This window comes from Haemaphysalis longicornis, unplaced genomic scaffold (assembly GCF_048455015.1).
Source record: "Haemaphysalis longicornis isolate Haplotype H1 unplaced genomic scaffold, Haemaphysalis longicornis Haplotype H1 scaffold_2, whole genome shotgun sequence".
Lineage (NCBI taxonomy): Eukaryota > Metazoa > Arthropoda > Arachnida > Ixodida > Ixodidae > Haemaphysalis > Haemaphysalis longicornis.
In genome coordinates, this window is record NW_027526295.1 from 232,990,104 (window position 1) to 233,003,660 (window position 13,557).

Sequence of the window (13,557 nt, forward strand, 5' to 3'; positions counted from 1 at the left end):
AAATGTCGCATACGACATCGCACGAAGTCGTAAACCACCGCACAAAGACAGATACACCGCACTAAGTCAGAGAAAATCAGAAATCGCCAGAGGCAGAAACCGGAAAATATCCGGGACGAGAGGGGGGAACAGTGATGCGTACCGCGATTGCGCTGCTCTTGCCGAAATAGTTGCCATTTCGAGTCTGTTTTCGGTTCCGTTTATGCGGTGGTCGGAAAATTTGAGTTCCGATTAACGAAATTTTTTTTACATTGACTTAATACAAAACCAACCAATTGAGAAACGTTTGTTCCGTTTAAACGTTTGTTCTGTTTAACCGATTTCCATTTATCGAGATTCCACTGTATTTCCAGACACTTCCGACACCCCACTTTCCACAAAAAGTGCCCTATCGGACCTTTCAGTGCATTTCAGCCGTCGAGACAAACTGAACAAACGGAACAGAACAAACTTTCAGGCAGATGACAGCGATCTGGCAAAGTCTAGATGAATCATTCACCCAAACACAAAACCGTACAGCGCTACTTACCGGCACAAATGGAAATTTGCCTTGCTCTTTTTAATAGGGGTGTGCGAATATCAATTTTTTAATTTCGAAGCGAATTTGAATAATAAAAACAAAGTTCGAATCGAATCGAATATTTTTCGAATATTTTTCGAATACGAATACTTATTGTTTTTTGTAAAATTAAAGTTTTCACCATCTAGAGCAGGGGTTCTCGGGCATGTTTGTCCCAGGGAACCCTGCTAAGCTCCGCTAAGTGCCAAGGAACCCCCCCCCCCCCTCGCCATTTTTGCATTCCATTCACGCTACATTCACGTGCAATCAATTCAAAAGGAAGCAAGCTTGCTTTCTTTTGAATCTATTGCACGTGAATGTCGACTTTATGTGAGTGCATACGCTAGCGGCACCTATATTCAAACAGGAGAAATGCGCATGGGCGTAATATAAGGCCGAGATTCAAGTGCAATAGTTTAACCATGCGGCCTGTTTTCAGAGTCTTGCTGGCTACAAGCTGTTGGCGGGATTTATTGCACAGCTCACGCCTTTGTGTTATGCACTGAGATGTGCTTAGTGACACTAGGACATGAGTAATAAAGGTTCCTTAGATCGATCGAACCTCGTGTTCGCCATCTAAGTTACTTGGCAAGTGCGGAGTGAGAGAAAATTTATCAGTGGCTCGCGGAACCCCGAGGAGGGGCTTGCGGAACCCCTAGGTTCCATGGAACCCAGTTTGAGAAACCATGATCTAGAGACACAAAAACTGCAACTTTATTGCACAACAAATCATACAAAGTAAAATTAGAAATTACACAATACCATTGCACTCAACAGGTTAAGGTCTGCACTCACTTAAATGTTAACTGGAGAAAGTTTAACTGCTCGACATGTTCGGGGAGCAGTGACAACCTCCTGCTCGTCACGACTCCACCAGATACCGAAAGTAGCCGCTCACTTGAGACACTAGTGGCTGGCATGCCCGAGCCCATGCACATTGCTGCGCGCTGATACAGTAAAATCTCGATGATACTAATCTTGCGGGACCGCGAAAAATATTCGTATCATCCGAAATTCGTATGAACCAACACAGACCAAAAAATTGAGCGCTGAAAAAAAGTTTTCGTTTATTTCTTTTCTTACTTTCGCATGAACAAATCCATGATTTTTTCTGCCTTTTTTAAACCCCCATGTCGCAAAGCAGTCCTTTCTGGAGCACGTAAAGCTTCGCGCTCGTCTCCTCACTCGCTGTGCTCAAGCTCGCTACACGCCGCAACAGTCAAGCATGAACCGCATGGTGCGTTTTTGCACGGGATTCGCTCGCCTCGACTCTGCGAGCGCTGTATTTTCACGCCCGTATCGACGATTTCGCGCCCGCGGTAGCGCCTACCTCGGTCAGAAAATGACGCACGACACACACAGCAGATTGGAGGAGCCTGACTACTTGCGATGAGATCGAGACAGCCGGCTTGGCTCCGCCGGAGATGGTTAGGCTTAGCACCCCGGCAAATATTTTACGGGCGTTTTCTAGCGGCGCCTTATGTTTTATAGTACCATTTTCGCATGCATTATCAGCTCCATTACCGCACAAGCAACTTCCGGTCTCCCTTGAGCCGCATTTTAAAGAGCGGTTAGAAGCGGTCGCTCGAGCGCCCGCGCCACTTCGCGGCTGGAGCCGACGCCATGTTGACGCCGGCGGCCGCGCCGTGCGCAGCGTGGGGGTGGTTTCCCGGCGGTGTCAGCGCGCGTTGGGCGTGCGCAGAGCGTTTTCGCGAGCAGAAAACAACACCGATACAGTCTGCGAAAGCACGTACCGTTCGCCGTGTATATGCTTCGCCACTTTGTTGCTGAAACACGCTCTGAATTTTTTTTTTTTCTTTTTTTTTTTTTTAGTTTTGGGTGGTTCGAATATTTCGAACCATAAAGTCATTCGAATCGAATCGAATACCAAAAAATGCGAATCGAATATTCGAAGTTTCGAATATTCGCACACCCCTACTTTAATATTTGGCACCTGATGTCATATGAATAGCGTCAAGGCCTTCAAACAATGCCGTCGGTTTAAATGTAATGCTTCAGCAGTTTACGAGCTTGGGATTTCATGCTGAGTGGTGCGAAGTGTGTACGACAATGTGTAATAGGCACGAGAATGTTAAGAGGCAGCAAAAGTGGCCAAACATGGTGCGCAGCAAACACCTGTTTTAAGCCCTTATTCTTTGAATGCTTTACTTAAACTTGCATATTTTGGTGTTTTAATCAACCACTGTCGCTTTCTCGTACCACAGCAAACGAATAAAATTCGTTATGCGGTTTTCTACTTCTCGTAATTTCTGCATTTTTTCTTTGTGAAGGTAATCAAAGAGTGCGTACTAGCATCGCCTTGCTGAAAATGGCGACTTTTCTGGCTCCTTTTCATACATTCAGTTAGAGGTGGTGTCTTTTGCGGCTATTTTCGGCAATTTCACGGCGACTTCTCCTTCTGAGAACCTGGCAACCCTGTTTGGGATCAACCATCGCTTTTCACGCCAGGCAAGATAAGGGATAAGTGAAGTCAACACGTAAGTAGAGAACACACCATGGAAAGCAGTTATCCCACAGCCAGGGGCTTTTATGTTTCAGTCATGTTGCTAATACAGGCAAGCAACCCACATTAAATATGCAGCACAAAAGAATTCTTACTGTTTGCTGACATGTCAGCAGTGCACCAACAGAATGGGCCGACTCTCAAGTGCATACTTGACACTACCCACCATTGGCGGATCAAGAGGGGGGGTCCGGATGTCCTGAGCTCCCCCCCCCCTCAATTTGGGAATTTGTACCCCCTAGAAGATGACCCCTCAGGTTGTAGAAAAAGTCTAGTTGGATATTTTTTTCTATTTCTTGTATTTGTGGTTTGAAATATTTCAGTGAATAAAAAAACGACTACTATCCTCATCCTCCTTTTTATCATCATTATCATCATCACTGGTAGAAGCTGACTCCCCCCTCAGAAAAAACCTGGATCCGCCCCTGCTACCCACTGACCCAAGTTTGAGTCCTCATGCTATTTTTGTTTTCGTCACCGTGGTTCATGGGGCGGTAGACCTAAAATCAAATTTAGCAGGATTCTCTTCTAGCAGTAATACTTTGTGGGTAGTACTAAAATTTAATGGTTTTTAAAGCATAGCATCATGATGGCTAGTTTACCATTGACTCCTATCTTCACAGAATTATGCATTGCACTGGCACTGTCCTGGGAAGATGATTCCCAGTACTCGGCACCTTGTTTTGCACCTAATGAAGCTCGTCCTCTTACAAGCACTACTGGCTGTGCTCCTAGCATCGGGCATGGGCACAGATGATTTAGGCAGAAATTTTGCTGAAGCATGCTGCTTACCTGGTGTGATACACACCAAAGAATGCCTACTGCTGGGATATTACACCCGCCACAGTGGCTCAGTGGCTAAGGAATTGTGCTGCTGAGCACGACGTCGCGGGTTTGATTCCCAGCCGCGGCGGCCGCTTTTCTGGTGGAGGCGAAAAGCAAAAACGCCCGTGTGTACGAGATTTCGGCGCACGTTAAAGATCCCCAGGTGGTCAAAATTAATCCGCAGCCCTCCACTACGGCGTGCCTCATCGCCTGCGTTGTGTCGGCGCGTTCAACCCTACAATCAATCAATCAATCAATGGACATTTGAACATGCCGTTGCTGGAGCCTCGGGGTCGCGCTGCATCATACAGACAGACGGCCGACAGGTTGGCGCCGTATTCTCGGTAGATGCTTACCAGGTCGGCTTACAAGTCACAACGCTCTGCATTGCGCGCCGAGTATGGAGCACCATGGTATGGAGGGTGTGAGGAGAACGCCAAGCAGACTTGTTGTTTCATGTTTCATGCGCGGACGCTTTATGTATGGCCTTGGCACACGGTGCCTGCCACTGAGACGCCCGTCTGCCGTCGGCGCCACTGACAGTTATGGAGAGAAAGCTATGCTTCAGAAAGCCTGCCAAAGCACGAAGAGCCGACCTAACGGCGCCACCGGTCAGGCGCTATGATTCACGCCAAAGGAAAAAAAAAACAGTTAATCTGTACGAGGAATTTTGTCATGGGCAGCCGGCGGTCCACGTCATGGACGGACTTAGCACCAGCCACTAAGAGCTCCGTGTTGCATCTGCAACCTCCAAAGCAAAGCCATGTAGCAGGGCTTTCAGTGTTGGTTTCAACGCGGCTTTCAACGCGGTCGCTCACCGTTCACTTCCGTCCGGACGATTAGCTTTGTACCGGTACCCGACTAGGCATGTGGGCATTCGTTCTGGTATGGTGGCTTAGTTCCACTGACGGCCGGCGGGCCATGCCGTTCCCGCCCATTCGCTCCGCTGAGGGGTAGCCCGCCTCACCATGCCCGCGCGTGCATGCGCAGTGCACGTCTTATACGCACGGTACACACGGTAGTTATAGCAGATCGGAGATCCGGTCCCGGTACGGTACCCGGTACACCTACACATGCGCACAACCAGTTTTTCCGTTTCTGCGCACGCGCAGTAACGCCGATCGCTTACCGGGTAGCGTACCGGGACCGGTTTCCCGGTCTGCTATAACTCTATCCCACTACCGCTTCTGTCGCCTCCTTCTAGCCCCTGCTGCACCTCTCTTCTCGGGGCTGAAGAGCGCCTGCATGGCATCTCATTCAGACCCACACTCTTTCGTACATTCTCCTATCCCTTTTCTCATCCCTCCCCTCTCTGCAAGGACGGCTGTGTACTGGACACCAGGACCACTGCATGTGGTAATCCCCCCTAAACCCACTTTCCCCCTCTATTACCCACAGGCTCCGGCCTCCTGTCAACCCCCAACATTTAACCTAGCTGGCTACAAATAATAGGTAGTACGCGGGGAGTTGAAAGAGAAAAATGGATTTTTGCTTCCGTGGGAGTACCGCTGAATGAGCGGACTTCAACATAGTCCTCAAATAGAGCGGCCATGCTGCCCATGCGGGATTGGCCTTTCGAGCAAAGGCTGGCCAGGAGGTTGTCACCTCCAGGTGCTTGGTGTAGGCGCTCCACATGCCGCAGCGCTGCCTGCGTGGCGAGCAGCTGGATGGGTACCGGCGGCAGGGGCTACCCTCAAGCACTGCAGAGGGTAGCCCCTGCGTCCTCGGGGACCCTTCATGCTGCACCGAGAGGCCTCCAGGCTGCTCCTCTCGTACCTCGACGAGTCGGGCCTGAACACCCGCTCATGAACTGTCGAAACCAGTATCCACCCCCGTTAACCCTTTTTGTGTGCGTGTGTGTGTGTGTGTGAGTGCGTGTAATAATAATAATAATAATAATTTATTCACTGTACATATGCAAATACATGATCCAGCCCGCATAAGCGTGTAAATAGTATGTATATATAATATAATCTGTATATAATCTGTATCTGTATGTCTGTATATAATCTGTGTGTGTATGTATATACGCCTCGAGCTTCGCGATCGCTGCGCCGCCTGCCGCCGCTTCTCCGCGGCGTTGACGGGATTTGTGCTGCGTGGCTGATAGGGGCTCGTGCAGTGTTTTGGTTCTGTTTCGCTTCTTTTCGCCTTTTCGCGCCCTAAAAAAACTTGTTATGGTGACGTCTATAAGCAAAGAGTACGTTTAGGTCACTTAAAAAGCAGCTGCGTCTTCGTAGAGTACGCGATCGCCTGCAAGAGCTACCCGGGGACGCGGTTCTGCGCGTTTCGTCGCCGCTCTTCCGGGCGTCGGCGACGGCAGCAACATATCACCCATGTCACCTCCAAATCATCACGAACAAATGAATTCTACTGTCGCCTCGTATAGACCTGATACTGTCACAATGAGAGGTCGGCTTCATTTTGCAGCGTGGGCAACGAATGCGGCTTCGTTTCGAATATATACGTCGAAGAAAAATATGTTTCGGTGATGTGATTACCCAATCCCGGACAATAACTTATGCCTTTTATAAGAATATAAACCTTTGAAAATTTTAAGTATATTCCAAGCCTGTGCGTCGTTAAATATGTGCCCACACACGCCATATAGCAAGAACCAAAGCAAGTTAATGAAACCACGGAAACATAAATGCTGTGCAAGTGCAGAATTAAGAAACATAATAGCTCCAACGGAAATGAAAAAAAAAAAACAGTGCAGCTTCTGACACGCTAAAGACGTTCGTCGAAAGTTAAGGTAGGGTTCACTAGACCAACTATACGCGAAATGCACTGCTATTTCGCGAGACATTGGGGAGGGGGGGAAGAGGGGGGGGGGACGCTGTGTACAAATGCGGAGCGGAATCAAGCAATGAACGCTTTGTAATCCCACGCACAAATTTCTCGTTCACTTTCCTTTTGTTTTTTCCACTTCAACGAAGAGCCGATCGTACGGCGGACGCATTTTTTGAAATATACAGGGCTGTTCAACAAGCGATGAAAGGTGTCGTTGGAAGAGTGTGGTATGTGATAAGGCCTTCTGATTTCAGTATCTGCTTTAATCTGCAGGCCCCCTGTGCCATATGACGATATTTCGAAGAAGCATTTAGTCGCGGACGCGGATTATATTTTTCCGCGCTGCTCGCAGATGATATATGTGGCAGATTAATGTTTGCGGGCGCTCACCTCACGACAAGACGACTCTGTCGTGTGCTGATCCCCGAGTATAATTATGCATTGTCCATCGTACTTTTGTTGAATATTCCCGTAATTAACACAGACTGGCCTGTAAATGGTGGTGGTCAATATCTGAGGTATAATACTGGCAAACGTAACTGGCGTGCGGTCAGGTATGAGTGCTCCGCTGATTATGTAAGCGCACAAAACCGATTTAAATCGTAGTGCATAGCCGTAGCATGAACATCTGAGGAACCGGTGGTTACGGATACACGACTAGTAAATTCAGGTCAGTGTAACTACAATCGGCTCCTTCATACGCCGCTTCCGCGACGCTGGCCTGTGACACACACCTGGCGCTTATATAGACCGAATATATCACACTAAGATCGCGTCAGAAACATTTACACTCTCGTGTAAACAAACACACCCTATTTGTGAACAGAGTGACTGCTCCACATAAACATGGATTTCAAACGCCCGCAAACGGTAAATATCAGGCGTGAACGTGCCGCAAAAGCAGCGGAGGCACTGGGGAGCGGGGCGCGGACTCCCGCGCCTGCTTCCGAAACGGGCCGCTAGGGGGATTTCAGTGGCGCCCCTACAGGCCGCGCTCGAGGCGTATAGTCTGTACATAGCCTTTTAATAGCATCATATTTAATTTTCCAATGCCCCTTCACTGCCTTTTTTTCTTCTTCTTCTTCAATGTTCTTTTCTCCCCCGGCGAGACCTGTGCCCTCTGTCGAGAGGCAAAACTTCGCCTTGTAAATATTTTCAGCTTAATAAACACTTTTTCTCTGAATGAGCGGACACGTTCGAAAATGGCATGGACCAGGGCCGTACCCAGAGGGGGGGTTTGGGGGTTCGAACCCCTCCCGAAATCTTTTCCAAGCAGCATGTAAACAATACTTACTGTTGCTTTCGACAAACCCATCCCCTTCCCAAAATTCATAACCTCCCCCGAAAAAAATTTCTGGGTACGGCCCTGGCATGGACTCTCGTGCTTTCGCAATCAATGCGTTATAAAGAGCCGCTTAGAGATTTTGTCATTTTTTTCGTGCGCAATACCTGAAGCAACAATATTTGTTTCATCCACGGAAGTCAGGTTTGGTCATGAGCTCTGCATACGGGACGTTTGGTCCTGCAGGAAATTGTAACAAAAGTGAATGATTCGGTTCCCTGTCAGTTCCGCACCGTACCTTTTGTTTGTCCCACAATGCAGTGCAGAACACATAGGCTGTGGTGATCCGCTATAAGGAAAAAACTTGTGAGGCCATGTTTTAATAAAACTATGCATGCGCTGAAATACTGGCGCCATTGCACTCCCAAACGACTGTCCATCACACGAATGACTTATTTTGTAAATTTTTTAACGGACAGAGTTTATTTCATGTTTAAGCAAAAATATTCACTGTACAGTAACATATATAGATGTTAACGCTTTCTCAACGTGCAGGTAATTTATATATTTGCAGTTATATACACATTAGCAAACAAAGCTTTCACTCGAGCCAGAAAACCGTAACGCGCGTTATCCCTCACACGCAGTCATGCCGCACCGGCAAGTCACAGTTCGCACAGTAAACACATTGCAAAAACACAACAGCTTCACAACAGATGGAGTTCAGTGACTGACGGAGTCTTGTGAGCAGGATGATGGCGGCGTTGGTACCGCGTGCATAGTGAACAAACACGGACAGAAGCACAGACTGTAAGGACGCCTGACAGCGATGTCTGTTCCTTTAAGAAAGTGCACTTCACGTGAAATTCGACCCAAATAATCTACAAATTTCGTTGGCCCATCCGCTTTGATCTTGTACCAGTCGCAACACTCAGTGCGCATAAATTCTCACGTACATGACGCTAATGTTATTTAACAGCTTAGCGATCCAATCCGCATCCCTCCTCCCCCACCCACAGTAAAAAATTGTTTCGTACTCACTAAGGATGTATGTTTTTACTAATAGAAAAAAAAACGTTATTAAAATCAGCATTCTGCATGCTACATATCCGTATTTTTGTGATTCTAAGCACCCTCCCCTACTTTCAGAAAAAAAAATTCGGAAAAAAGTTTGCATGCGAATCTAGCACCCCCTTTTCTAAGCAACCATCGCAAAGTGGATTTAGGACCCGTGTTAGCGGATCCAGGTTGATGTTGTGACCAGGTCATTTATGAAGTGTTCAATTACAAACCACGTCGATGGAACAGAAGACAACCTACTTTGGGATACAGAAAGCGACGGCTCTGACGGTGCAACGGACTCGAGTGGTAGTTAGGGTGACTGAGTATCAGACATAATCAGTGGGTTCACTGTCTGTGCAAATTTTTCTCTGAAATGTTATTCCTTGCACCCGTCTCATCTAGATACCTCCGCAAAAAAAGTGTGTGCGGGGGGGGGGTTAATTTGTTTTTTCCTATCCAAGCACCAAGCACCCCCCTCAGTTTGGGCATCGCGATCGGAGGAAAAAGGGGGTGCTTAGAATCGAGTACATATGGTATATGGTGTAGAGAACTAGAATATGAAATGGCGGACTCGTTTAAGAAAACAAGAAAGAAAAGCCAGCACTCAAGAACGCCAAGGAAGGCAAAGTGGAAGGCGAAAAGCAAAAACGCCCGTGTGTGCGAGATTTCTGCGCACGTTAAAGATCCCGAGGTGGTCAAAATTAATCCGGAGCCCTCCACTACGGCGCGCCTCATCGCCTGCGTTGCGTCGGCGCGTTAAAGCCTACAATCAATCAAGGCAAAGTGGAAGGAATTCATCCGGATTTTTTTTATATTTAGGTACATTTATTTTTGGAATTGAAGAACGAAAGTGGAAAAAACATGCTTCATCCGAACCCACCCGGGTTCGTAGTTTGTCGTCATCATAATCATCATCGTCGTCGTCATCGACGACGCCAGTCTATCTACGCCCACTGCAGGGCAAAGGCCTCTCCCATTAATCTCCAATTATCCCGGTTCTGTGCTAACTGCGACCAATTTATCCCCGCAAACTTCTTGATCTCATCTGCCCGTATAACTTTCTGCCGCCCCCTGCCACGCTTGCCTTCTCTAGGGATCCACCAACGGTTATCTTGTCTTTGAATTACATGCCCTGCCCACGTCCATTTCTTCTTCTTAATTTCTACTATTATGTCCTTAACACGCGTTTGTTCCCTGACCCACTCCGCTCTCTTCTTGTCCCTTAATGTCACACCTATCATCTTCCGTTCCGTTGCGCGCTGAGTCGTCCTCAATTTAAGTTGAACCCTCTTAGTTAGCCTCCAAGTTTCTGCCCCGTAGGTGAGTACCGGTAAGGTGCAGCTGTCATACACTTTCTTCGTCAGGGACAATGGTAGGCTGCCATTGTCTCTGAAGAAGAAAGTTTGCATCGCATCAGAACGGTATTCTGAATGTCGTCGGCTCGGATCCCACTCGGAAAGCATGGTTTTCTTCACTTTCTTTCATTGAAAAAATATTTATAAAACCTAAATATTTATAAAAAACCGAAGAATTCCTTCCACTTTGCCGGCCTTTCTTTCGGTATATATATATATATATATATATATATATATATATATATATATATATATATATATATATATATATACAGAAAGAAATGCCAGCAGTCTACAACGCCAAAGAAGGCATAGGGGAAGGTTAGACTATTTTTTTACCGTTAGTGACGTTACATTATTATTAACTTTTTGTTAATTACGTGAGAAAGAAAGAAAGAAAAACACGCGCCCAGAGTGGGGACCGAACCCACGCCTTTCGATTAGATCTCGAATGCCTTACCAACTCGGCTATCTGGGCGACTGTGTTCTGCTTCACTTTCTGGGGTATTTATATTTACACTGTATCTGACGCTTGAGGGTGGTAGCCAGCGCCACTTCAGACTACACGGGGAGAAGGGGACCTTCTTTTTCAACCCCCGGGGCGTGACGCGAACGTCTACAGCCTGTCATGAGCGGTCAACTGGCGGGAAACCCTCTTATGCTACCTTGGCATCAAGGCTGCCAGAACCGAGGCCCTCGCTAAGCTTTCGCGCGATAATAGGGTTTGGAAATGAGGGGCTCGTTAGGAAATACAGAAAGAAATGCCAGCAGTCTACAACGCCAAAGAAGGCATAGGGGAAGGTTAGACTATTTTTTTACCGTTAGTGACGTTACATTATTATTAACTTTTTGTTAATTACGTGAGAAAGAAAGAAAGAAAAACACGCGCCCAGAGTGGGGACCGAACCCACGCCTTTCGATTAGATCTCGAATGCCTTACCAACTCGGCTATCTGGGCGACTGTGTTCTGCTTCACTTTCTGGGGTATTTATATTTACACTGTATCTGACGCTTGAGGGTGGTAGCCAGCGCCACTTCAGACTACACGGGGAGAAGGGGACCTTCTTTTTCAACCCCCGGGGCGTGACGCGAACGTCTACAGCCTGTCATGAGCGGTCAACTGGCGGGAAACCCTCTTATGCTACCTTGGCATCAAGGCTGCCAGAACCGAGGCCCTCGCTAAGCTTTCGCGCGATAATAGGGTTTGGAAATGAGGGGCTCGTTAGGAAATACAGAAAGAAATGCCAGCAGTCTACAACGCCAAAGAAGGCATAGGGGAAGGTTAGACTATTTTTTTACCGTTAGTGACGTTACATTATTATTAACTTTTTGTTAATTACGTGAGAAAGAAAGAAAGAAAAACACGCGCCCAGAGTGGGGACCGAACCCACGCCTTTCGATTAGATCTCGAATGCCTTACCAACTCGGCTATCTGGGCGACTGTGTTCTGCTTCACTTTCTGGGGTATTTATATTTACACTGTATCTGACGCTTGAGGGTGGTAGCCAGCGCCACTTCAGACTACACGGGGAGAAGGGGACCTTCTTTTTCAACCCCCGGGGCGTGACGCGAACGTCTACAGCCTGTCATGAGCGGTCAACTGGCGGGAAACCCTCTTATGCTACCTTGGCATCAAGGCTGCCAGAACCGAGGCCCTCGCTAAGCTTTCGCGCGATAATAGGGTTTGGAAATGAGGGGCTCGTTAGGAAATACAGAAAGAAATGCCAGCAGTCTACAACGCCAAAGAAGGCATAGGGGAAGGTTAGACTATTTTTTTACCGTTAGTGACGTTACATTATTATTAACTTTTTGTTAATTACGTGAGAAAGAAAGAAAGAAAAACACGCGCCCAGAGTGGGGACCGAACCCACGCCTTTCGATTAGATCTCGAATGCCTTACCAACTCGGCTATCTGGGCGACTGTGTTCTGCTTCACTTTCTGGGGTATTTATATTTACACTGTATCTGACGCTTGAGGGTGGTAGCCAGCGCCACTTCAGACTACACGGGGAGAAGGGGACCTTCTTTTTCAACCCCCGGGGCGTGACGCGAACGTCTACAGCCTGTCATGAGCGGTCAACTGGCGGGAAACCCTCTTATGCTACCTTGGCATCAAGGCTGCCAGAACCGAGGCCCTCGCTAAGCTTTCGCGCGATAATAGGGTTTGGAAATGAGGGGCTCGTTAGGAAATACAGAAAGAAATGCCAGCAGTCTACAACGCCAAAGAAGGCATAGGGGAAGGTTAGACTATTTTTTTACCGTTAGTGACGTTACATTATTATTAACTTTTTGTTAATTACGTGAGAAAGAAAGAAAGAAAAACACGCGCCCAGAGTGGGGACCGAACCCACGCCTTTCGATTAGATCTCGAATGCCTTACCAACTCGGCTATCTGGGCGACTGTGTTCTGCTTCACTTTCTGGGGTATTTATATTTACACTGTATCTGACGCTTGAGGGTGGTAGCCAGCGCCACTTCAGACTACACGGGGAGAAGGGGACCTTCTTTTTCAACCCCCGGGGCGTGACGCGAACGTCTACAGCCTGTCATGAGCGGTCAACTGGCGGGAAACCCTCTTATGCTACCTTGGCATCAAGGCTGCCAGAACCGAGGCCCTCGCTAAGCTTTCGCGCGATAATAGGGTTTGGAAATGAGGGGCTCGTTAGGAAATACAGAAAGAAATGCCAGCAGTCTACAACGCCAAAGAAGGCATAGGGGAAGGTTAGACTATTTTTTTACCGTTAGTGACGTTACATTATTATTAACTTTTTGTTAATTACGTGAGAAAGAAAGAAAGAAAAACACGCGCCCAGAGTGGGGACCGAACCCACGCCTTTCGATTAGATCTCGAATGCCTTACCAACTCGGCTATCTGGGCGACTGTGTTCTGCTTCACTTTCTGGGGTATTTATATTTACACTGTATCTGACGCTTGAGGGTGGTAGCCAGCGCCACTTCAGACTACACGGGGAGAAGGGGACCTTCTTTTTCAACCCCCGGGGCGTGACGCGAACGTCTACAGCCTGTCATGAGCGGTCAACTGGCGGGAAACCCTCTTATGCTACCTTGGCATCAAGGCTGCCAGAACCGAGGCCCTCGCTAAGCTTTCGCGCGATAATAGGGTTTGGAAATGAGGGGCTCGTTAGGAAATACAGAA

The 13,557-nt window shown here is 47.6% G+C and overlaps 6 non-coding genes across 6 annotated transcripts; all 6 read right to left on the minus strand.

The window, feature by feature from the left end:
- Positions 1-10,806: 10,806 nt before the first annotated feature.
- Trnar-ucu (transfer RNA arginine (anticodon UCU)) lies at positions 10,807-10,878 on the minus strand. The gene has a single exon. It is a non-coding gene; the product is annotated as a tRNA-Arg (tRNA).
- A 408-nt stretch (positions 10,879-11,286) lies between these two features.
- On the minus strand, positions 11,287-11,358 carry Trnar-ucu (transfer RNA arginine (anticodon UCU)). Its single transcript has one exon. It is a non-coding gene; the product is annotated as a tRNA-Arg (tRNA).
- Positions 11,359-11,766: 408 nt separating this feature from the next.
- Positions 11,767-11,838, minus strand: Trnar-ucu (transfer RNA arginine (anticodon UCU)). The gene has a single exon. It is a non-coding gene; the product is annotated as a tRNA-Arg (tRNA).
- Positions 11,839-12,246: 408 nt separating this feature from the next.
- Trnar-ucu (transfer RNA arginine (anticodon UCU)) lies at positions 12,247-12,318 on the minus strand. The gene has a single exon. It is a non-coding gene; the product is annotated as a tRNA-Arg (tRNA).
- A 408-nt stretch (positions 12,319-12,726) lies between these two features.
- On the minus strand, positions 12,727-12,798 carry Trnar-ucu (transfer RNA arginine (anticodon UCU)). Its single transcript has one exon. It is a non-coding gene; the product is annotated as a tRNA-Arg (tRNA).
- Positions 12,799-13,206: 408 nt separating this feature from the next.
- Positions 13,207-13,278, minus strand: Trnar-ucu (transfer RNA arginine (anticodon UCU)). Its single transcript has one exon. It is a non-coding gene; the product is annotated as a tRNA-Arg (tRNA).
- Between the last annotated feature and the right edge of the window lie 279 nt (positions 13,279-13,557).